This window comes from Schistocerca piceifrons, chromosome X, assembly GCF_021461385.2.
Source record: "Schistocerca piceifrons isolate TAMUIC-IGC-003096 chromosome X, iqSchPice1.1, whole genome shotgun sequence".
NCBI classification, from domain to species: Eukaryota; Metazoa; Arthropoda; class Insecta; order Orthoptera; family Acrididae; genus Schistocerca; species Schistocerca piceifrons.
The window spans coordinates 646,770,091-646,796,295 of NC_060149.1; the positions used below are offsets into that span (position 1 = coordinate 646,770,091).

The following is a 26,205-nucleotide window of genomic DNA, read 5'->3' on the forward strand; positions in this document are numbered from 1 at the left end:
ATAGAATGTGGGAAGTTATTCCAGAAACAGGTTCCTGCAAGTGGGAAGAGCTTCGACAAAGTGGCTGAACAATGGACTGGGACTGTGCCATATTGTTCAGATAAGAGTGTTAAGTTTGAGGAGAGATGTAAGGGGAAAAGCTTTCGTTGATAAAATAGTAGAGAAGACAGAGGGCATGCAAATCTTTGCACTTGTCTGCAGGTAGCCTGGATGGCTCTGCGTATGGTGGTGAAATATTATCTCGAAATTGAATGTCACAGACATAAGGAATACAGGTATTTACAACCAGTTCCATGTGTCGTGTGATTCACTAAGAAAGCCCTTGCGGAATAACATCGTTGTAATTAGTAGTTGAAAGTACACTACTGGCTATTAAAATTGCTACACCACGAAGATGGTGACACCTACAACGTGCTGACATGAGGAAAGCTTCCAACTGATTTCTCATACACAAACAGCAGTTGACCGGCGTTGCCTGGTGAAACGTTGTTGTGAGGCCTCGTGTAAGGAGGAGAAATGCTTACCACCACGTTTCCGACTTTGATAAAGGTCGGATTGTAGCCTATCGCGATTGCGGTTTATCGTATCGTGACATTGCTACTCGCGTTGGTCGAGATCCAGTGACTGTTAGCAGAATATGGAATCGGTGGGTTCAGGAGGGTAATATGGAACGCCGTGCTGGATCCCAACGACCTCGTGTCACTAGCAGTCGAGATGACAGGTATCTTATCTGCATGGCTGTAACGGACCGTGCAGCCACGTCTCGATCCCTGAGTCAACACATGGGGACGTTTGCAAGACAACCATCTGCACGAACAGTTCGACGACGTTTGCAGCAGCATGGACTATCAGCTCGGAGACCATGGCTACGGTTACCCTTGACGCTGCATCACAGACAGGAGCACCTGCGATGGTGTACTCAACGACGAACCTGGGTGCACGAATGGCAAAACGTCATTTCTTCGGATGAATCCAGGTTCTGTCTACAGCATCATGATGGTCGCATCCGTATTTGGCGACATCGGGGTGAACGCATACTGGAAGCGTGTATTCGTCATCGCCATACTGGCGTATCACCCGGCGTGATGGTATGGGGTGCCATTGGTTACACGTCTCAGTCACCTCTTCTTCGCACTGCCGGCACTTTGAACAGTGAACATTACATTTCAGATGTGTTACGACCCGTGGCTCTACCCTTCATTCGATGCCTGCGAAACCCTACATTTCAGCACGATAATCCATGACCGCATGTTGCAGGTCCTGTACGGGCCTTTCTGGATACAGAAAATGTTCGACTGCTGCCTTGGCCAGCACATTCTCCAGATCTCTCACCAAGTGAAAACGTCTGGTCAATGGTGGCTGAGCAACTGGCTCGTCACAATACGCCCGTCACTACTCTTGATGAACTGTGGTATCGTGTTGAAGCTGCATGGGCAGCTGTACCTGTACACCCCATCCAAGTTCTGTTTGACTCAATGCCCAGGCGTAGCAAGACCGTTATTACGGCCAGAGGTGGTTGTTCTGGGTACTGATTTCTCAGTATCTATGCACCCAAATTTCGTGAAAATGTAGTCACATGTCAGTTCTAGTATAATGTATTTTTACAATGAATACCCGTTTATCATATGCATTTCTTCTTGGTGTAGCAATTTTAATGGCCAGTAGTGTATAAGTAATTGCACAAGCTTCTTTTTCTGTTGAAAGGGGAAGAGCGTTCTATATTTCTGTAGGGAATGGAGAGATGCTGTAACCTTCCCGCACATTATTGTTGTATAATCATCCCAATTTAGACTTTCATCTACTATTACTCCTAGAATACATGCTGCAGGAGAGAAGTTGATATTTGTCAGATTTTGGGATAAAATGGAAGGAATTATAGATTTTTTGGGCTAATGAGCCTAGAATGAACCAAAGTACCACTTGGGTAATGGATTGGTTGCGCTTTAATCCTTTGTATTCAATCCATTGTGATAGAGCTCACAGGTCTTTATTGAGATTCCGTTAGCTGTCTTTACATACATGGTGCCCCTAATGTACCACTATCATTTCAAAAAATTATAACTAAGAAACTATTTGAAATAAATCATTGCGATTTGTTGTAAACTTTGGAAGCTGCCAAAGTTTTCATCTGTTATGCCAAATATACATTTTGTGCTGCACTTGTCGATAATAGAACGTTCAGACGATTTTCGAGTGGTCCCTAAGCTCTGGTCACAATTTCAGCATCAAAAGTTCTGATTGCTTCATTGATTCACGAACGAAGTGTTGCAGTGTCACTCACTAGTGTTATGTACATGCTTTCCTTGACGCTACCCCAAAATGAAAGTCTAATGTTGTGACACAGGAAGAGCTATCTACCGTTCTGGAAATGTCTTACTCAGCAAATCCCTGATGTTCAGACTCCAAAGTGGGGTACACCACTATTCTGGACAATGATGGACTGCTGCAGCTTTTAGCATCAACTATTCGAGTATGCCCAGGTAACCAATTCCTGTCATGGCTTTCTATGTGAAGAAAAACCGACTTATCACCCTGTTGTGCGTTAGACCACACCAAACATTAAGCTTCGGGCTACCATGGATTCTTCATATCTGTTGTGTAGGATTTCAGAACCCCAGATCCTAAAGTTGTGGATATTCACTTATCTAGAAACGTGAAACGTTGCTTTGACTGAATATACGTAGTTTTTCAGGTAGTCATTTCAGTGTCACGGGAGGCAGGCATGGAACATGCAAATATACACCACAGAGAACAATCCTATGGCTGCAATGATTGGACCTTCAGCACTTTGTACCTTAAAATGCGTAACTGATTATCTAACACCCTGAAACGGCCTTGCCGCAGTGGATACACCGGTTCCCGTCAGATCACCGAAGTTATGTGCTGACGATCCTGGCCGGCCCTTGTATGGGTGACCACCTGGGCCGCCATGCGCAGTTGCCATTTCTTGGAGTGCACTGAGCTTCGTGATGCCATTTGAGGAGCTACTCGACCGAACAGTAGCGGATCCGGTCAAAGAAAACCATCATAACGACTGGGAGAGCGGTGTGCTGACCACATGCCACTCCTATCCACATCCCCTCTGAGGATGACACGGCGGTCGGATGGTCCCGGTGGGCCACGTGTGGCCTGATGATGGAGTGCTTTCTATCTAACACTTTATGGCTGCACGATCTTGCTCCCTGCAGTTAGCAAGACACACAATGAATTGACTACAGGAGACTGCATTGAAATTAAAATTGTAAAACTACCACAGGCTATTGTAGATTGCCGAAAGTAAGTGTAGACTATGACAATTTTTCTACTAGCTTTGGTTAGTTAAGAAAGTAACTGCGTTACATATATGTTAGCTGTACTGCATACCTATCAGTCATTATTTCTGATCGCTGTTTGAGTACACAATCAGTGTCTTACAAGATTGCGCTAGGCACTGTTAATGGTGATCCATCTAGAAACTGAGTGAGAACATATAAAGAGCTGCATTGCCTATGAAACATTACTTTTTTACATACTTATACTCCTATTTGTTACTTAAATACAAACAATATTTATAGCTAAATTGAACATTCAACCCAGCTAGGGTGGCCGAGCAGTTCTAGGCGTTACAGTCTGGAACCGCGCGACCGCTACATTCACAGGTTCGAATCCTGCCTCAGGCATGGATGTGTGTGATGTCCTTAGGTTAGTTATGTTTAAGCAGTTCTAAGTTCTAGGGGACTGATGACCACAGGAGTTAAGTCCCATAATGCTCAGAGGCATTTTTTTGAGCATTCAATATTTAATTCCAGCTTTGTTCGAAAATTTTTGATCTGAGGTATGAAACAGGTGGATGTTGTATTAAAAAGAAGAAAAAGTGTCCAGCTTTGTCCCACAGCGCTAAGAAAAGCAATTTCCTTGGAAAAGGTAATTTTTTTAGAGAAGAAATACAAAATAAAACATGTCAGACACTGCTTCAATATCTGTTTTTATAAACAACTTTCACACTTATCAGTGATAACAGGAAACTGTTGCCTTAGAATGTAATGAAGAATGTCCTACTGACTACAAAATAACACCAAAAATTGCACATACAGGTGTATATGAAATGAATGTACAAAATGAGAGGGCTGGTAGAGTGAGTCATGACAAGCATATTTTACACAGCAGCCATGTCCTCATCCCTTAGCATATGGTGTTAGACGTCATTGAACAGTGTCCCATGCCACCATGAGGGTGGACACAGAACATGTCAACGAAGCCGTCTTGGTAGCAGGTCTGCAGGGCAACATTTGTGGCATCAAAGTAGATGAGAAGTTGGGGTGAAGATTTTTAACCTGTATTTGCCAACAATTACATAAAGTGCTCAAAATGGTGCCCTCCTGCTTGAATGCACACCTTGCAACGACACTGGAGTGATTATCACACTCTTCAAAACACTCCTAGCAAAGTGGAAATTGCATCAAAGTCTGGCATAATATGCAGTATCAGCTGTTCATCAACATCAATGGATGTTTCACAGACAACAGATATCATGTGGCCCCAGGAAAACAAGATAAATATGCATCATGAAGGTAGAATGTGCAGGACACGCCACAGGCCCAGTGTGCCCTATGCAGTACTTACCAAAGGTTTCATCCAAATGCATTTGCACTGCATGGGTGCAGTGGACCAGTACACCATCGTGTTGGTACCACTATCACTATCACACATTGTGTGGAACATGTTCCAACAACCCTGGCGCAATATCTCATAAAAAGATTAAGTATCTGTATGAATTCAGTCGCCAGGGGAACATGTTTGTATCAAACTGGTCCAAATGTTGGCAGCAGAGCGATCTTGCTGATCATGAACAAAGGCAGTGTATCGATTTCCCCATACCCACATCTGTTGATTGTGGCTGTTGAACATATCCTGTCATGTAAAAGTAGATGGAAATTGCTGACAAACCCCCAAATTTTGGGGCCAGTCAGTAATTTCCAACCAGTGCTACCGAAAATTTTTTGATTAAAAATAGGATCACTTAACTCAATTTGCTAATTGAAGTTTACCCAAATATCATGAAATATAAAATCAGAAAACTTGTAAATTTTATCTGATTGTAAAATGATTGGAAAATCAAAAATCTCACATATGAAAAAATTAAACTCTTTCATTTTTCATTTTTCAAAATTCTAGTAAACTATTATTTCTCTTTTTAAAAAACTTTTAAATCTTTTCCCTTATAAATTGTAACAAAAAAGTCTTATAAACGAGCTTCTCCAAATCCTGAATTTGCTTTGTTTTCCAATTTTTACAAATACAATAAATCATCACAAATAAAAATATGACAAATATACAAAACAAATTTAAGTTCAACAAAGATACTTTTACTGGAAGAAATAATAAGCCAAGAGAGAAACCAATTAAATGTCGTATTTGCAAATAGAAGAAACAGAAAAATTAAACTCTTTTTTTATAACTTTTAAAAATATTTGAATTATCATATGAATATAAGTATTGACCATAAATTTTATTTCTTATTCTAAACCTAGTTCATAATCAGTAGCATATTTAACAATAGTTACTCTGGTTTGATATAATCAATAATAGTTCTCCCTTTATTTGGTAACGAACCTTTTATTTCCACTGCAGAGCAATTTCTATCAGGTCATCTAAGAACAGCATTTTCAGCACTAGAAGTATAGTAAAAATAACATCTAATTCTCCTTCCCACAAAATTTCTTTATAATTGTAAGAAAATCCACCAAAAATTTCTAATGGATAAAGTAGTTCCTTTTTATTACTTTCTGTTTTACCATTACAAAGTATATGTCCTTCCATATAAATTTTATTAGAAAGAGGAGAAGTTAAATTTAGTAAAATTGTCAATGAATTAAAAGGATGCTCTATTGTTTACAAATTTTTTCACACAGTTACAAAATCAAAAATTTTTTTATTTGACTTTCAATCATATGGAGGAGAATTTGAACCATCAACTTGAATAATTTTATTACTCATGTACAGATGAGCATGATTCAGATGAACACAACCATATCCAATATTTATATAAGTTGTATATTTCTGTTAGGAATATTTAAATTATCTTTACTTTTATCACTAACAGGAAAGGAATACAACTGAAAATTTAATGAAAACATCTAACAGATTAAAATTAACAAATTTATCATCCCTAAGCATTACCAATGAGGCCCATTACTAACTTCCTTTCTCCATGCATTATTTCTTTGACTGCCATTGCTGCCAGTTTCTACCAAAAGATGCATCTTCAGCATACATCCTTACATCTGCCATCAACTGAAGTTCTTTATCTGCTTTATGCCTTTTTTTCTAAATCTTCATTATCTCTATAAGCAAAATCCTTTTTTTACAAGCTTCATCTAATGGATTCATTCTTTTATCGTCTCTAACTGTTCTTACATCTAATTTTCTTCCTGGACCATAATAAATTATTAAATGCAACATGCATTTCAAGGGGTAATATGTTTTTATTAAAGTATTACATAATGCTTTCCATATCTTTCTGATTTCCAAAATGTGACATGTAAAATATACAAAAATCTAATTAAGTAAGTTATTTGTTTTTGATTATAAATAAGAAAATCACTAAATTAATTTGTTAAAATTTTTTATTCCAACTTTTTGAATATATCAGTTTTCCTGCTAGCCAATTCATCTTCATGAATGATTGCTAATCTATCAATTAAATCTCTCACACCATTCATACAAAAATATTCAATTTGTTTTTATGTACATTATTCAATTAAGCTTTCACAAATATTTTCATCTTCATGTGAATATAAATCTCGTATCTGTTTTTGAAAATAGTCATTGACAATTTCTTTTATCAAATATCTGTACTGATTACCTATAAATAATTTATTTTAATTGGATTATTATCAGTATATATAATATATCTCCATAATTTGATAAGACAGTAGCATCAAATGTTTATTCATACCATCCATAATAATTATTCATTAATCCATCTGTTCCTTCATATGTTTTATCACCCCACTGTAAATATCTCACCAATAAAGTCTACCCATAATTTGCCAAGAAATCTGAATATAATGTCAGGTCTCAATTCAAAAACTGCTGTTGATATGTTGTAGCATTCTTTCACTTACATTTAATTTTTTGTATTTGATGCTTGTTCTTTCTCTTTTAACTTTTTTTCTGTCTTAGTCCCTTTTAGATATTTCTTCAATAAATCCCATATATCTAATGTCCTTAAAGTATAATCTCTACGATACTGTTTGATTGTAGGTCTTCTATGTAATTCGTCTAAACAATATTGCTGTGGATAATAAGAAAAAATTTGTTTTTCAAATTATACATTTTCTTCAATTGCTTTTAAGACTTGAGCTCCTATTTTTTGATTGTAGCAATAACAGTTTGTTTTTGTGCTTATATTTTTGATATTCAGTCCAAGGTTGTGTTTTTTCCATTTTTAAATGCTTCTTTTAATTGTTCTTTTATATTCTGTATGGTTTAGCTTTCTTAACAACCTCCAAATCGTATACCAAAAGTGTGATAAGACGTTCTGGACGATCATATTTTGCTAACATTTGTTAAGGATAAAAAATTAATATTTTTAATAATTATATTATTTAATGTTTTATGTCTAAAGTTATGTTCAACTCTTATGTTTATTTTAAATGTAATAATATTTTCGATTTTTATTTTTGAAAATCTATTAATTGCGTTTAGATGTCAAAGATTCAAAAGTAATGAATTTATGTTTACCATTACAAAATCAAGTAAATCTTCTTTTGATTCCAAAGCTGTATTCCGAAACATCATAATGTTATTATAAGTCCATAAAATCAATAAAATTAAAAAAATTTTAATCATAATTTTCATTGTAAAATGTGTATGTGATAATTAAAATTTCCGTAGCTTTATCAGATAACACTCTTGATGTTTCTTTTAACATATATTTCATGTTAAAGTTTTCCAACTCGTCTAAGGCTTTACAATGACACAGTTGCTAAGAATTATTATTTATCTTTGGTGCATTCTAGTTTAAATTTTTTACATTTGTATGAATAGCTTTCTGTAGTTTTTAGAAACTTATAAAGTAACTTAATTCATAATTTTTTAAACATTTACACACTTTCTTAGAACAACAGATTCTTTCAATTCTAAACAGGGAGTATAAACCATAATTTTATAATTTTTCATATTTTCTAGAAAATCTTTATTATAAAATTCTTTTCCATTATATGTTTGTAAATTTCTTCCATGACTTTGCTTTTAAAACTTTTTCAAAAATTTGTGAAATTGGAATAGGCCATACAAATTTTGAAAGATATCAATCGCTAATAAATATTTACATTGTATATTTTCTTTTGGAGTTCCTTTCAGTTCACCAGAATATATTTCTACTAGATCAGCTTTTCATACATCAACTATACCAAGAAGGACAATATATTTTATTTTGTAATTTTGCCTCATTGTTTTATGTAATTAATTAATTAGTTCTTCTCGAATATTCAGAACATCATCTATAAAATTTGTCGATAAATTTAATATTTTTAGTAGCACATCTGAACATATACCTTCACTTCTTTGTTTTCCAATTTTTGTTGTTGTTCTGTATGAATGATGTGAAACTGTAAATTTTCTACATTTTAGACACCAAATTTAACTAATGGAATAACTATTTATGTTATTCATTTATGTCCTGAAAATCATTTATAAATTTTCAAAGAAAAATTTATAATATTTTTAAGTAAAATATTTTTATGTAATTTTAAATACAATAGAATTCGAATTTTTTAAAATATTCCTCTTATTAAAATTTTTTGTGCATGCAAATGAACAGTGATACAATGGATACTGAGTTGTCAAGTGGGAAAACAACCTAAAGCAATTAAAATTAAAGAAATGAATCAACTAATAAATGGTGTTGATAGTTTCTTAACTGATATTCAAAGAGAAAGAAATAAACTTATAGCATAGGTACTTCAATTGGAAAAAATCTGAACATCTCATAACAAAAGGAAACATACAGATTCTCGATAAACAAAACTGGATAGTTGATTAATGTCTGCTGCAATTACCATATGTAGATGCCGCTGGTTCAATTGCTGGTAGAGTAACAAAAACAATAATATATAAAAATAAATAAGAAATTTGAAGAACAAAACAAAGAATATTTATGCAGTCAAATGGAAGGTGCAGTAATAAAATTAATGTAAAACAATAAACCATCATCTAATTTTTAATTTCAAAATCTTGCTAAAGTATTAAACATTTAACATTTAAAGGCATTTTTATGATTGATGGATTATCTACTAAATCAGAATTACTTGACTGTGGTGTAGTTTAGATACTCTTGATAATGAAGATATTCATTTTAATTGTTATTATAAACAGAAAAATGTGAATTTTGTTATTGATACACTTGTCAGAAATGTACCAATAAAATTAACTAATGATTAGGAAAAGTGATTTGTATTATAGTGGTGTTAGAATGCAAAATTCAGATACATTTATTTGCAGTTATTTATTCCTACTTGTATTAGAACTATTGTTTTAACTAATACGGAATTTAATTACATTACCTATGTAATACACTGCCATATATGGAAATAAATTAATATAACGAATTAAGTATTAGAAAAACCTTTGAATAAAAAATAATAACAGAAATTTAAGAGAATTATAAACGTAAATTAATAAACATGAAGTAGAAAAATTGAAAATGGAATAGCTTTAAAAATAGGAAACTTCCCTAAACAAGAATTAAACAGAGACCCTAAAAAATACAAAAATTAATAAACTAGGTTTAGGAAAAGTAGATCAAAACTTAATAAGAAGTAAGAAAACTGACTTGGAAAAAAATTAAATACCTCTAGTAATAGAAAGTTTAATTAAACCAGTATCAGACATAGAAACTAAAATAAATACTAATATTAATGTGCTAGAATCTGAAGGAATAGAAGAACAATTAACAAAAAAATGAATAAAGATAAATTAGGAAAAGTAAAGTACACCAAGAAATATAAAATTTAACAAAACAATTTCAGAATGATGTAAGTAAAATTTTTCCTCTTACTAAGATTAATGATAATTTTAAAAATACAAGGTTCGTTGAAGTGGGTAATTTTAATATTTCTTATAATCCTATTACTAAAAAATATTTACAAGAAAAATTTAATATGTTAATAAATTTGATAAAAATATATAATTCATGAGAGTGCTGTAGAAGTTTGTCAAAAGAAGAAAATTACATGAATTCAACATTTAATCTTATTTCACATCAATTTAATGGCTCAAAATGTAAAGTATTTGCTATTCAGCACTTAATTTTAGTGGACATCAATTTAATGGCTCAAAAAATAAAGTATTTGATAAGCAAACAACTGAATTTACATTCTCTACTGGAAATGCACAAAAAATTAGTAAATTCGTCTATTATAATTTTATTCTTAAAACGAGACCTAAAAATATATATGAAGATTTTTCTTTTAATGATTTAACTTTCATCATTTTCATATTTTGCTTAGTATTGTTGATAATCTGTACAAAATATGTACTGCTATCCAATCAATAAAAATTCTACGTAAGTCCAGTTTTCTGTATATTAGGTTAAAAGATAAAGTTGAAACTGTGCCAGTGACATTGAAAATAACTTTTTTTTGCGAAATTTCATTCATTAATTAATTGATTGATTTCTCATGAAAATAAGGTTTGCTAACAATTTTAATTTGTTGGTAAATTACTGAACTAGAATTATATTTTTTACAATAATCCTTATTGTTTCTGTTTGAACACCAGATGCACTGTTTGGAGCTCAATAATGAACTTAAATTATTTTGCCTAACAAATGTACTAAATTAATTAACAGACTTGGTTTTATTTATTTTCAATAAGGAACTATTAAATTTAAGTATAAAAGAATAAAATTGCACTGAAATATCGACTTTCATGATCTGGAATACATAAATTAAAATTTTTCATTTTCCATTAAAATTTTATTTTTACATTTTTCCACCAAGTTTTATATTTCAGTATTTATTAAATCTTTACTTCTAAAATTATGGTCTTCAAAAAAGTAATATTTAAAATATTTATTAAACTTTGAATTATAAATAAATGTGCAAATAAAAACAGTTATAAAATATCAATTAGTGAGAATTAATTTTTATATATCTTAATACCAAAGATGAATACATAATTGTTAATAATAATAGAAGAGTTTTTTAGTACTTGATAAGTACTTTAAAATTATTTTAACAAAATGATATAAGAAATGCATTGAGTATATGATATTCAGATTTTTTATAAAGAGACAAGTACTAAGCTAAAATATGAAGGATTAATAAATAGTAAGTTTTAAAATCTAGAAACCATATATGTACACCCTACACTCAAAGCTCATGATTTTCGTAAATGTAATTTCACCTTAAATGAAATTTGTAATTTTTTTAAACTAGAATAATTGAAAGAGTATTATAAATTAAGTAAGCATAGTTTGGTTATATTTCTAATTTAAAACTTAAGAAGCAAAATAAATGAAGCAGAAAATTGTGAACGATTACTGTAATTTAAAATTGAAAATGATGATAAAGTTTTTAAAACTGATATAATCCCTTTACAAATTAGAAATGACATGAAATTTTCCATTTTTAAGATGATATTTACAAAATGAAGCCATAAAAAAGTTAAACTTTAATTAGTTGGAGAAAAATATTAAAAAAATTTTACAAACTAAAATTTTCGAAAATAACATAAACTCAATTGATATGAATCCTTGGTTACATTCGGAAGAAGTTATGAAAGCAGTTAAAGAAAATTTAAAATTATTAATGGCTTGAAATTAATTAAATTTTTTGTCAGTTCATAATGTGGACAAATAAAGTTGCACAATATTGATAGGAAACCTAAAATTATTGGATTTCTAGAGAAAATTCTCCACAAAATGTAACAAAACTGTTTGAGAAAGCAGTAACAGATATTCTGAGGTGACATTTCACACTTATTGTTCTGGTTTGACATTAAATAAAATTATAGGAATACTGTTAGCAGTAACAGATAGGTTTCCTTATGAAGTTCATCTTATACTGCATAGATTCTGCATTAAGTCCAGTAAATAGACAGAAGTGTAAAAATCTTGGTAGAACAAGTAATTATCAACAATTGGTTAAAAATGTTGATGAAAAGATATTCATGATATTCCATATATTGAGCCTATTAATCATGTATCTATCAATATTTATTCTTAAGTTGAAAATATCATTGATAACCATTAAAAATAAGAAATTCTAAGGAAGGAAAACATTTTAGCTCATTTTGTTTCAAAAATTAGAATAATTCATGCTACAGTTGGATGAAAGAGTTATCTAAACTTGTTTCAAGTTAGATTTGGGATTTATAATTATTAATTTTTACTAATAAAGAAAAATTAGATGTCTGCTAAAGTAACTGTTTAATTAAAAATCAAATAAAAATAGAACTTTTACTGAAAACACTCCTTTTGTTGTACACATTTTGGAAGTTTTAACAACTCAGTCGTGAAAATTCTTTACTGTAAAATATGAACAACATGAACCATGTAGCTTTTGTTATTATATTTAATTTACAAATGGTCACTATAAAAACCAAGTTGTTTGTATAGGAATAAACTGCCATAATAACTTTCTTGAGCATGTTAAAACAGAAGTTGCAGAAAGAGGGGAAATTTATTCTGAAATTGAAGAAAAACAATGAATACATATAAATCCTAATTTTATTCGTTTGTAGAAAAAATTTAGACATAAAATAATGAAAAAGTGCATCATCATGATCGTTTGACTGGAAAACATCAAAGCATCATTTTGTAATTGTAATTTAGAATTGAAACACAACTCTCACCCATGAGAACCTTATTTCCTCACTGAGCAAGGTGGCGCAATGGCTAGCACACTGGACTCGCATTCGGGAGGACGACAGTTCAATACCACGTCCAGCCATGCTGATTTGGCTTTTCCGTGATTTCCCTAAATCTCTCCAGGCAAATGCCGGCATGGTTCCTTTGAAAGGGCATGGCCGACTTCCTTCCCCGTCTTTCCCCAATCCGATGAGACCGATGATCTTGCAGTCTGGTCTCCTTCCCCAAACTACCAAATCCCAACCATTACTTCCTCCACACGAATCTTGAGACCATTCAAGTTGAACTTTTCTGTTGACAGAGGTTTACCACTTTCAATAAAAGTGGGTCTGGTTTGGGACAAGAAGAATCTTACAGCCAGACTACAAATTACATATTTTTACAACAGTTTCTGCTTTAGATACATAACATAAAAGAGGTTGCATATGATGTGCTTACTTTTTGAAGCTTATGATTATTATTATTAATATTGTTGGCCTGCACGTATATTGTAATGTGCAGCTTGCGAGACAGGAAGGTGACAGACCTGGATCGAATTGCCGCGACTGATTAACGACCGTGGCTTGTGCAGCGGTCACCCTGACTCTGGTTTTTGGGCGGTTTCTTACGCTCGTTTAGGGAAATGCTGAGCTGGTGTGAACCCCAATAGCATCCTCAGAAAATATGACACTCAACAATTAAAATACACCAAATTAAGTTTGCACAGTTCACAGGCAGGTGGCGCGCACGACTTGACACGTTTCCTAGCCTTAAAGCAGAATCAAAAATGTAAATTAACATTCCAAATTAATAAAGAAGGAGGAAAGTGCCACTAGATGGCGGTCGTGCCCATATTGTTTCCCGCAATACTGACGGGGTAGGGAAATGAAATTGCAACGCTCCGTGCCGAGTTCGACGTGAAGCGGCTAGTATAAATTAAAAAATAAAACATGGACCACCATCAATAATTTGAACGAAGCGGGGCTTGTGTCCGACTGGTGTAGGTCGCACAACGACGTCACTGTTAGTGGACGGCGGGCCGAATCATTCTTTGCGTCACTGATGGTTCAAAAGGCTCTGAGCACTATGGGACTTAACATGTTAAGTCATCAGTTCCCTAGAACTTAGAACTACTTAAACGTTACTAACCAAAGGACATCATACACATCCATGCATGAGGCAGGATTCGAACCTGCGACCGTAGCGGTCGCGTGCTTCCAGAATGAACCGCTTGGTCACAACGGCCGGCTTGCGTCACTCACGTGAAAACTGCGGCAGGATGCAAATGAAATGATCGGCGCACCGATCTCAGGGACGTGGAGCGATATACGCAGTTTGAAATTAGTGAAGTGTTCGGCCATATACGTCCACTAACAGTGGGTCGTTGGCGCCTCTTTTTCAGTCGTGATCGTCTGAAAAACATAAATCATAAAATATTAATAACAAAGTGACATGGAAGGTTGAATTTAGAAATGAAAATCATAGTAAAGTTAAGTTTGACAATATTATAAGCACTTAAGGTGCATTTTAACATAGATTCATACAGAGAGTCGTGACAATGCTTCCGTACCTGAACAGGGAGGGAACAGAACAGAACAAAAACCAGCGGATGCTGGACAAAAGTTTTAGATATAAAAATGACTAACGGAATTAAACACAGGTTGTACTTCAGCAGATACATCGATAAGAACACACAGATGAAACTATAAGCCGGGATGTAATATGGAATCTCTGACTCCTTAATGTCGGAAATAATTTTAAGAGCAAAATAAATACCAATAATTAAAAAGTGGTACTACAGACTTCCCTCCCTTAGTTAACTGACGACTGTGGGTAGAGGAATGGCATCCGCAGAGTTAAATACAATAAAATATTCAAAGCTTAAGCATAGTAGAGCGCACTCTAGACAGGATTAACGCTAACGAAAAGAATGTTACTACTACTACTACTATTATTATTGTTATTATTATTGCTGTTCATTGTTATTACAGTCATTGTTACTCATGTTTGGTTCTTCCTATACTACATTATGTACAGAGGAGGGCACATTCGAATTTCCTTTTACACTCTTTTGTGCCCATATTACTTTCAATCTTCAGATCAAGTGCTCCTGTCTTCTTAGGTTTATCTATTCTTGATATTTCTACCTGAACATGGTTCTACTGAAGCGTCACATATTGTTCCTCTCTTTTCTTTAATTTCTTCTTAGTTAATTAATAAGATAATTATGTTTAGTAAGAGAAGACATTTCTATTTAGAAGAAAATGAAGCTCTCCATTGAAAAATGATATTTACTTATTTAACAAAGATTCTATTTAAAATGTACCTGATGAATGTAAAGCCATTGAAAAATATGAAAGAGCATATTTTGTCTTTTTCCGATTATATCTCTTCTTGTTCTTAGGATCTCAAACTGAGCAGATCTGAATTCGCTAGCTGCAATAATTTTCATCCATAAAGATTATTTAAATCGGTTTACTATATCGGCTCCATCGTTGATTCAAGCCACCACCTTGTCTCCTAATCATTAATCCCATTTATCTTGTGATTTATGTATGTATCATAAAAAAAACACGCGTGGTTGAAGGCGGATTGTTCGGGCACAAACGATTGGATACTACTGGTGTTCTTTCTTTAAATCCTCTTCCATTAACCGCCAAAACCGGCTGAAACATTTAAACCGATCATTTTTTCTGCTGTACGAAATACTGTATAGCAAAAATTACCTGAGTCTGATCGGTTCCTCTTTCAGAGTAATGACGCCGATCAATCTACTCGCAGGCCTGATATATCAGAAACTGACTGAATAAATAGGAGGATGGGCTCAACAAGGTAATATGAGCAGTAAATACTGTAGGAACTTCAAAATGCTGTACTGCAGCTTGCGACTTACGAACACAGTAGCTATCCTCAATGTGGGTTGTTTCCATGCCGCGATAGTCATGATATATTGGATTGCATTGTTTACAGATTATTAAATTAAAGCTGTTCGTTTGAGAAATGAAGTCTATTACCATCTCATTGCTGAGACAGGAGGTAGCGCAACATCTGGCGCCCAACGTGGGGCTCGATTATACGTAAAAGTAAGTAATTACATCTTGCGTCTCTTTGTTTCGTGTACGATGTGCAATACTGGAATAATAAACCCTCTTAATGCAAGAAAAAACGTTAAGAGGATGTACCTATATTGGGAAAATAAAGTGTAATATTCATGGAAGGCATTTTGTTTCATGAAAAAAAGGAAACAGCAACACATCACGGAAGCAATTAAGGTAAGGGATACCTTTGTTTGTTTGCCTGAATTTTGATCGTCGCAATTTTTTCCTTTTTCAGTTACCTAACTGAGGAATCCACAGTTGGAATTAAATCATTACAAGAATGCCTTACAAAAGGTTAAACTCTGTAAATTTCATTGTTGTAACAGATTGTTACTAAGAGTGTAGCTTTCAGCAAGCACACAAGCAAGATGGACTGTATACTTTTATTCTGTTTTAAAATATAGAGTCGATCTTGCCTGACTGCATGTACAAAGGATCTGTGCTGCGAATAGTTGCAGCACTTCTTATCTGTAATATAAGGCAAAATAAATTTAAACAACTTTGACCATTGCGTGTTATGATCAAATTGGTTAAACCAGCACTAATAGAACCTATGCATGACATGAATACTGAATATAATGTCAATGGCGGCAGTGCCGATCCAGCAACAGAGGAAACAAATCTCGCTGTTCCTGAATCATAATTAAACGTACAATCAGTATTTAGTGAGGAAACTCCCGCAGTTAGTGAGATTGTAGATCGGTTTGCAAAAATTTTTAGAAAAATAGCCACGGTTGTAAATACTACACTTGTTGATGAGAAAAGATTTTCTGTACAAATAGATAATACACCAACAAAGTGTGACTAGGTATTAGCCACGAGAATTTCTGTTCAGGTAAACACTACCTCTGCCGATCGTAAAAAAGAGTTTGCTATACAAATAAATGACACCCGGCAGAGCCGCGCAAATAAATACTAAGCTAGCGACATAATGGCTGTGCTGAGCGAATGGACGAGCTAGATAAAGAGTTAGGAAAACGGGTAAATTCTGGGTTATCTAGCACGTCATCTGAAATTTCCGGCTTAAAGAAAACTTGAAAGTGTATACCTGAAGTGGAGAAGAATTTGGACAGTGATGTTGAGAGTCTGCAGGCAGCTGAAGCTGCGGCAGGAAGCACCATGAAGAAGTTACCTCGAAAGGTAGAGAATTTAGTTTTTGAATACGAATAAGTACTACGAGAGCGCATAGATACTCAAGGTCAAAGAATTTGTAATAATTTTTTGAAATGGTAAGAAGAAAAAGATAAGCTAGTTAACGAAAACTTAAACACAGAGCGGAAAGATGCTATACAGTGGCCTAGTAATGAAACATCAAATGAAGCTGGTATTACAGGTGAAACAATACGAAATGAACTGGAAGACATAAAGAGCGTGTTGGAGCACGACAATCCTGAGTAGCGCAACTGCGTATCCGCACACGTCAGTATTCTGCACCCTGAGTCACGGCAATAGTGGCGCCACAGTGTGGCGGCAGACACGGTGCAGACCGTATTTGTAAAAACGTGCGAGACGACTGATTCTGGAAACCGAATTTATCATGATGAGACAGGACGAGTTAATCTACACACAGACTGCCTACTGAATCAGGGCGTGTTGGAGGGGTGGTGAGGGGGGGGGGGCAGCACGTACCTTGATAGTAATGCTATTAGAGGAAAGCTTGCAGAAACATTGCCAGTTTGAGATGTATTCATCTAAAAAGAAGTACCATCATCCGGTTGTCTTTAAAAAGGCACTTAAGACTGCCCTTCGAAGACTGAGGCAGAAAATTCAGTTCGTCACAGCATATACATTTAGGGCGAGGGAATCCTGTGGTCAGAAGACCTTCCTGGCGAAGTATTGGTGGAGCAACGTCTTGTGAGAGAAGTCTTTAATCTAGAAGTTTACCACCGAAAATAATGTAGCTTGAGGAAATACTTCGAGCGATACATTAGTAAAACTCGCTACTGGGACGATCCTGTTGCACCTACAGTTGTGTTGCGTATTTTAAACGCTATTTTGTCAATCAATATCTGCGAGAAACTGATCGCAACACCAGATGACTACCTTGAGTACTTGCTCTCTGTCCTGGATTCGGTTGACTTAATCCAGGAAGATTTTAAATATGCTGACGGCAACGGTAGCGTGCAGCCTGTAGCCGCCAGTGCACGGCCAACAGTCTCGGGAGCGTCAACAGACGTGGTGGAAACGGTGCGGCGCCGCAGCCCGTGTCGCAGAATCAAAACAATCACGTAAACATACAGGAATAGGCGCCTTTTTACAAGCGGCCGAGGAACAATAACTGTCATACAAATCACAATCACCGAACGAGGTGGCGCAGTGGTTAGACACTGGACTCGCATTCGGGAGGACGACAGTTCAATACCGCGTTCGGCCATCCTGATTTAGGTTTTCCGTGATTTTCCTAAATCACTCCAGGCAAATGCCGGGATGGTTCCTTTGAAAGGACACGGCCGACTTCCTTCCCCTTATTTGCGTAATCCAATGAGACCGATGACCTCGCTGTCTGGTCTTCTTCCCCAAACAACCCAACCAACCCCAACCCAACAAATCACAATGAACCACACCAAAACGAGTTGTACTCGAATTTCGGCAAGCAGTGCCGACCTCAGAACGGGAATTCGCTACCGCCTCGAAATTATAATCATAGTAACTGGCAGGTGACCAATGCAGGACCTCAACCTAACTGGCCACCAACCAACACGTGACCAATACAGGACCGATACAGGATCTCTACCGTTTTGGCCACTACCTGAGAATCAATCAAAAAATGGCTCTGAGCACTATGGGACTCAACATCTTAGGTCATAAGTCCCCTAAGACTTAGAACTACTTAAACCTAACTAACCTAAGGACATCACACACACCCATGCCCGAGGCAGGATTCGAACCTGCGACCGTAGCAGTCCCGCGGTTCCGGACTGCAGCGCCAGAACCGCACGGCCACCGCGGCCGGCAAGAGAATCAATCACACCGTTCGCATTGTTGAGGTGACTAGTGAGCATTTCTGTCCAACGAATGAAGTATCAAACTAGATACGACTTCATCTTGCACCCTGAGATTAAAATAGTCATAGGATAGCGATATGCACATATACAGATAACTGTGGTATCGCGTACACAAGGTATAAAACGACAGTGCATTGGCGGTGCTGTCACTTGTACTCAGGCGATTTATATGAAATAGTTTCGGACGGTATATCGCCACACGACGAGAATTAACAGACTTGGAACTCGGAATGGTAATTAAATCTTCACCCACGAGTCATTTCATTTCAGAAATCGTTAGGGAATTCAATATTCTGACATCCAAAGCGTCAAGAGTGTGCCGAGAATAGAAAATTTCAGACATTAGCTATCACTACGGGTGGTTGATTTGGGGGAGGGGACCAAACAGCTAGGCCGTCGGTCCCATCGGATTGGCGAAGGATGGGGAAGGAAGTCAACCGTATTCTGTTGAAGCAACCATCCCGGCATTTGCTGAAGCGATTTAGGGAAATCACGGAAAACCTAAATCAGGATGGCCGGACACGGGTTTGAACCGTCCGCCACCCGAATGCGAGTCCAGTGTGCTAACCACTGTCCTCTCACTACGGACAACGTAGTATCCGAAGGTCTTCATTTAAAGACAGAGAGCAGCGGAGTTTGCGTAGAGTTGCCAATGCTAACAGACAAGCAACACTGTTTGAAATAACCACAGAAACCAGTGTTGGACGTACGATGAATGTACCGGTCAGGAGAGAGCGGCTAAATTGGCTTTTATCCTCTGGTCAAGATGAACCGATCATTGACTGGAAATTGTTATGTTCGGCTACCTGGAGAGCATTTGCAACTATTTTTGGATTTCATGTTCTGAAACATCGATGAAATGGCACTGGGCCACAGCTATTTGTGACTGGTTTGATGAGCATCCTGGACCGTTCGAGCGAATGATTTGTCCACAGAGATCACCCGACATGAATCCCATCGAACATTTATGGGATATTATCGAGAAGTCAGTTTGTACACAACATCCTGCACCGACAACGCTTTCGTAATTAGGGACGGCTATAGACACACCATGGCTCAATGTTCCTGCGTGGGACTTCCAACGACTTGTTGAGTCCATGTCAAGTCGAGTTGCTGCACTTCACAGGGCAAAAGGAGGTCCGACACGATATTAGGAGGTATCTCATGACTTTTGTCACCTCAGTGTATGTTAAGATACAATGATAGTATAGGTATTAGACAAGAGCTCTGTGATGATTCTGAGTTGTATAGGAAACCTGCACAAGAACTTATTCAGGCCCTAGTTGACGCCGTTGTAAGCGGAATCTCGATCACTATTATAAGCAATGCAGGTGCTTGTATGAACATAATTGCCGTTAATTACCTTAAAAGGATTGCCAACACTACGAAAGTGCCCATTATAACAGCGCAAATTTTTTGGATATCTAATGCTATTGCTGCCAGACGCCAGAGGGTGGATAAGCAAGTATAAATTAACGTAAAATTTGAGAACAGAGCCATTATTTCACTTTTCTCGTAATGAAATGGCCTTCTATCAGTTGCTTATTGGACGTGGAGTTCCTGCGAGGATGGAACGCAACATCGACCTTCCGAGCGGCCAGTGCCATTTCATTCTTGGATGCTAAAGAGGTTTTTAAATATTTAATTAAAACTGTGGCATATTGTGATAGATTCTGTTATGGGGCTAAAGCAAAAAAGTAAGATTTACGATGATGTGCCTGCATTATCACCCTGAATATACTAGCACCACACCTGTTTTGTCAAATGATTACGATGCAACGTGTGATCCTTCCCATATAGACAAGAACGCTGATGAATATGAATGTTTCTCAGAGTAACAGAGGCTCGAGCTAGCAAAATTACTGATGTGTTATGCTAAAGTTTTCTCCAAGAAACCTAGGGTGATTAAGAGGTGTCAGTATCATATGGAGGTGGTTCCCCATGAGACATGTTCTCATGCATCACATTACATCCCATGGGCCAAAAGGGAGGCCGTAAACCGCAAAACTCAAAGGATGTTGCGAGTTGATATCATAGATACTTCTTTGACACCTATCATAGCGCATTGTTAGCTGTACCGAAGCACGTACGGGAGGTTGTGCGTGGTGTTGCTTGCAAGATCCAGTAACAAAATTATGATCCCATAAGAACCTGACGCGATGAACTTGTGGATCAAATTCAAAAATTCTGTGGAATACAATAGCTACCCGCAACAGATCTCTGCTTCTCCTACTGCCAATTGGGTTTAACAGAGGACTCACGCAAATATACAGCATTTATTCTTGGGGGCGAGTCATACCAATTTAAAGTATTGTCCTTTGGGCTTAATTTGAGCTCTGGAGTCTTCACAACGGTCCTGGCCACTGTCTTTGGACCTGAACTGTTACACAAGGTTACAGTATATGTAGACGGCATGATGACTGAAACTGAGACTTGACAGGGACATATTAAATTGCTAGAACGAGTGTTCAGTAAATTCTCGAGTTGTGAAGTGACTGCCAACTTTGAAAACGAGGAGGTTAAGATTCTGGGACACATCATCTGAAAAGATCAAAACAATAGGAGATTTTTTCCACCTTCTTCCACGAAAAAACAGTTGAAGGCGTTCCCAGGACTCGCTTCCTTCTTCAGGAAGTTCGTTCCTATTCAAATATTGAACAGTATGAATTGTTAAATGTCTTACGTAACAATATTACTTGGTTCTCATCTCAAAAGTGTCAAGAAGGCTTTGACAAAATAAAACAGGCTTTGGTCACTTTGGAAATTTTGCACCACCCCAACATGCAGAAGGCAACGGCCTTGCCGCAGTTGATACACCGGTTCCCGTCAGATCACCGAAGTTAAGAGCTGTCGGGCGTGGCCGGCACTTGGATGGGTGACGATCCAGGCCGCCATGCGCTGTTGCCATTTTTCGGGGTGCACTCAGCCTCGTGATCCCAATTGAGGAGCTACTCGACCGAATAGTAGCCTCTCCGGTCAAAGAAAACCATCATAACGACCGGGAGAGCGGTGTGCTGACCACACGCCCCTCCTATCCACATGCTCATTGAGGATGACACGGCGGTCGGATGGTCCCGGTGGGCCAGATGTGGCCTGATGACGGAGTGAATGCAACATGCAGAACGTTTTATGCTTTGCCTCTGACGCATCTTGCTGGGAGCCTATCTATTCCAGGTAACAGACAAAGATGAGAAACCTGAAGAAAGAAAGCTTTTTTCTCGCATGTAAAATGCTCCACCCGAGGCTTGCTAGGTCGTCTCTCTTTTACATGAGTACGATTATGAGATTGTTCATCTCCACGGTAAAGATAATGTATCTGCAGACGCTCTGTCTAAACTCCCGCAAGGATTAACTGAGCATTCAGATCTGATTTAACAGATGACCGATTTTAAAATACTGTTAATGAAAGATACGCTACACCGACTGTATTACCAGGAGACGAGTCGGGATATGAGAGTTTTAGAGGACACAGATCCGTGATGGCGCAAAGTGAAACAAACAATTAACAATAGAAAACCCACGACACAAAGTAATGCAGTATTACAAGATCCATGACAATATTCTCCTCCACCGGTAAAATGAATGTATTCCTACTGTGTGCCATAACCATCGCATATAGTACATGCACCTGGCATGGTGGAACTTTGGAGTTGAAAAATGTAAGAGGAAGATAGCATTGCACTGTCACGTCCTTAATCTACATCGTCGGGTACACCAGCTGTTATGGACCTGTGTTGTCTATCAGAAGGCCAAACCCATGAACATATCCTACAAAATATTTTTATATCCAATTTTGACTTCAAGATCAGGGGCAATCGTGTCCCTTGACATTACAGGATCTTTTCAATAGGCTCGTAGAGTTGTCAAATACCTTGTGGCTGTATACAATTGGTTCTCTAAATACCTTAAATCTTACATTAGTTAAACTAATACAGCAACGCCTATAATCAAAAGAATTAGGGAAGATTACATTCTCAGGTTCGGGATACCCCAGGCTATACCATCTCGTAATGCCCCGAACTTTACCTGCAAGGCATGGAAGAGCAGCAGATCAGACAATTTTGATCCCTAAATTTGATCCCGAATCCAATTCGACCTAAATGGTTTTTAGCGACTTCAACCGCTTCATAAGAAGGTACATTCCTCACTAAGAAACTACATGGGTCGATTTTTCAGTTTTGTAAATAAGAAATGCCTTCTCTTGCTCCACGGTATTTTATTCTTCCAGATGCCTTTCGCCTTTTTTTCACTTTAAGGCATCATCAGAGGGATCTATAATGATACAGTTATAAGACTCTTTTGTTTAGATATGTTTTATTCGTATTTTATGAAACAGTTCACTTATCGCTTCTTATGTAAATAAGTGATTAATTACGGTTCCTCATGTTTTTAGTTGGCATCGGTGTTTCATCTGGTCACATGGAGGTCGCACTACCGCTCTACTTACGGAACATAAGCATGTTTTTCCCTTATGTCTCGTAAATAGAGCGACAGTGCGACCTCCATGTGACCAGATGAGAGGAAAGACCGATGCCAACTAAAAACATGAAGGACAGTAAGTAATCACTTATGTACGTAAAAAGCGAAAAGTGGTCTGTTTCATAATCTAAAAATAATACATATCAAAACAAAAGTGTATCATAACTGTATCATTATAGATCCCACTGATGATGCCTTAAAGTAAAACAACGCGAAACCTGTCTGGGGGAATAAAATACAGCATAATAAGAGAAGGCGTTTTTTTATTTACAAAACAAATATTTCTGTTCTTCCTGCAGAGGATGGTCACGCAAACAAACTCTTTCGATGGGTCGAGTTTGTAACCCCATTTGAATAAATCATCAACAATTTGCCCTCGCAGCCACACGCCATACACCTGCAAAGGTTATGTTCGAAGCCATAGAGCAGAGCGAGTGGGTAAACCCTCTCCCGCACATCCGAGGTGATGACATATCAAGGGAAGCATAGGCCAGACGCTCATTTCCCTAACATCGACGGGACGACTAAGGAAATCAATCTATGACAGAAAACACTGACGAGTTGAGAACTTCCAGGATGAAAGTAACCCAGGACGAAAGTAACCCACGCCCTTTCTTCTGTAGAAGAAGAAGAGTAAGAAGAAGAAGGAGCAGATGCTATACACTGGGCTGTATAAGATTACGTTAGTACCACATGAGGGAGCGTATCTCATTGCCTATTCGGATTCAAATTAAATCAAAGGACTATACCATCAGAGAAATCTAACGAAATACATGCAATAGAGGTTCATTAAGTCGTGCATATTTCTTATTTGTAAATACATTACTATTATCATGTTATTTTATTTCTATGTTTCATTATGTGTTTGTATTTAGTACAAAAAGTATTGTTTGCTCGAATGTATTCAATAACGCTCACTGCAAGCTAACAAGCACTCAATGTCCATAATGTTCCTCTCTATTGTACACAGTAGCGAGTGTTACTAGAAGATTAAGAACAAAGCCAAGCAGAATGTAAATAATTCTTAATTTTTAGGGGCATTCCTGATTTACTTGGCACATTTAACATTACGGACATTTGGCCAAAGGATGGAAAGTCTATTTAACATGAACAGATCATTTGTAAATGTTTGTTTAAATTCTAAACGGAAAGAGACGTTGTTTCCGAGCTTCCGTGGAAAATAATTTTCCTATATGGGCGATACTAGTGAGAACCGGAAATGTCACCATGAGGTTGTATAGACGTATGTAGCATAGGTTATATGCCTTATCTAGGCCCCTACGTTGATTTAACTGTGTAACTAGGATGCAGAGTTGGGGATTGTCGACAATATGCCTCCTCCCTTGTAGTTCATAAAATAGTTGGCGGAAACCACTTCGCCATAAATATTACTTAATGGCCAACTTACACATCCCCTTCTGTCTTTCCTCCCTCACTCTCAATAAGTGATTGACCAACATCTCCGTCGCCTAGTAACCATATTTCTCCTTTCTTTCCCTATGTAAATACCTGGTTGACTTTTCTGTCGCCTAATCCACGATTCTCCACTTACCTCTTTTCTCTCTTCGTAAATAAGTAGCCGACTTTTCTGTCGCCTGTCAACCATAATTCTCCACTTACCATAAACCTCTTTGACGGGAGTAATCCTAGCCTATCAGTGTGTCGTAATTCATTACAGCGGAAACCACTTCACCGTTTCAGTTCATACTAAGGAGTAACCATATGTCTCTTATGACACAATCAGCACATCATCTCAAGACAACAATTAGTTATTCCCTCTATTTTCGCCAATATAATTTCTACAATTGTACGTCGACATATTCACTAACCTAGTTTAGCATCGTCCTCCTCTTATTCCGCAGCCATCAGCTTGTTTATATATAATAGCCCTCATCTTGCTTTTCTATTCGTTGAATATTTTGAAACGTAAAAGCTTGTTTATTGTTGTGACTAATATTTAAAAACTGTTCCACTACATACTTCATATGTTCTTTTATGTGTATTAGTATATTACTAGTGCCTTGTTATAACTATATATTTCGTTCTCTTTTTGATGTATCTGTAATCATATACTTGTTATATTTTGGCCTGTCTACATTTGTTCCGTCAAATGTCTGGTTTTCACCCGTGCGATGCAGATGTTTATTCTGCTGGGTTACTTTGTTTTTGTCATAGGTTGTTTCTTTGTTGTCCCATTAAAGGTAAGTAAATTTTCTTGTATTAACCTTGATAGTAAAGAAGGGTAAAGACGACAGATATTAGTTCTGGAGGAAAGAAGGGGAGGAAGTAACAGCAGGAAAAGAAAATGAAGTACGTTGTTGGTTAATTCGGTGCGCGGTAATCGTCAATTACCTAGCAATACAAAGAGCGTTATTGGCCCCTGAGGTTAGTATTCATAATATTTTTTCATGTCATCGATTGACAGTTTATCTGATAATTGTTGTGGCAGTATTTCCGAGGTAGAACGAGACACTTCATTCACAACTTTCTCAACTACAGCCACGTAATCCATCCCCATGTGATGCTTCTTAGAACTGAATCGATAACTTTGTCTCCAATAGACGAATGCAGTATACATTTGACAATTTTTGCTAGCGGCCTCAGACAGGAGTTGGCTGTCAAGTCTGTGTTTATTGAGATCTTGGCGCTCCTGAACATCAGTATGGGACCTCATAGTACCTTACTCCTATACATTTGGGGTATAATGGCACTTTCACCATCAAACCTTCTGTTGACAACTACTTCACCTCTCGCTGTTTTGTGTTCTGCAAGACCAGTATTGATTCAA

At 36.7% G+C, this 26,205-nt stretch overlaps 1 pseudogene; it reads left to right on the forward strand.

Annotated features, from left to right (window-relative positions):
• The first annotated feature begins 21,727 nt into the window (after window positions 1–21,727).
• On the forward strand, window positions 21,728–21,845 carry LOC124723959 (annotated as a pseudogene).
• Window positions 21,846–26,205: the final 4,360 nt, after the last annotated feature.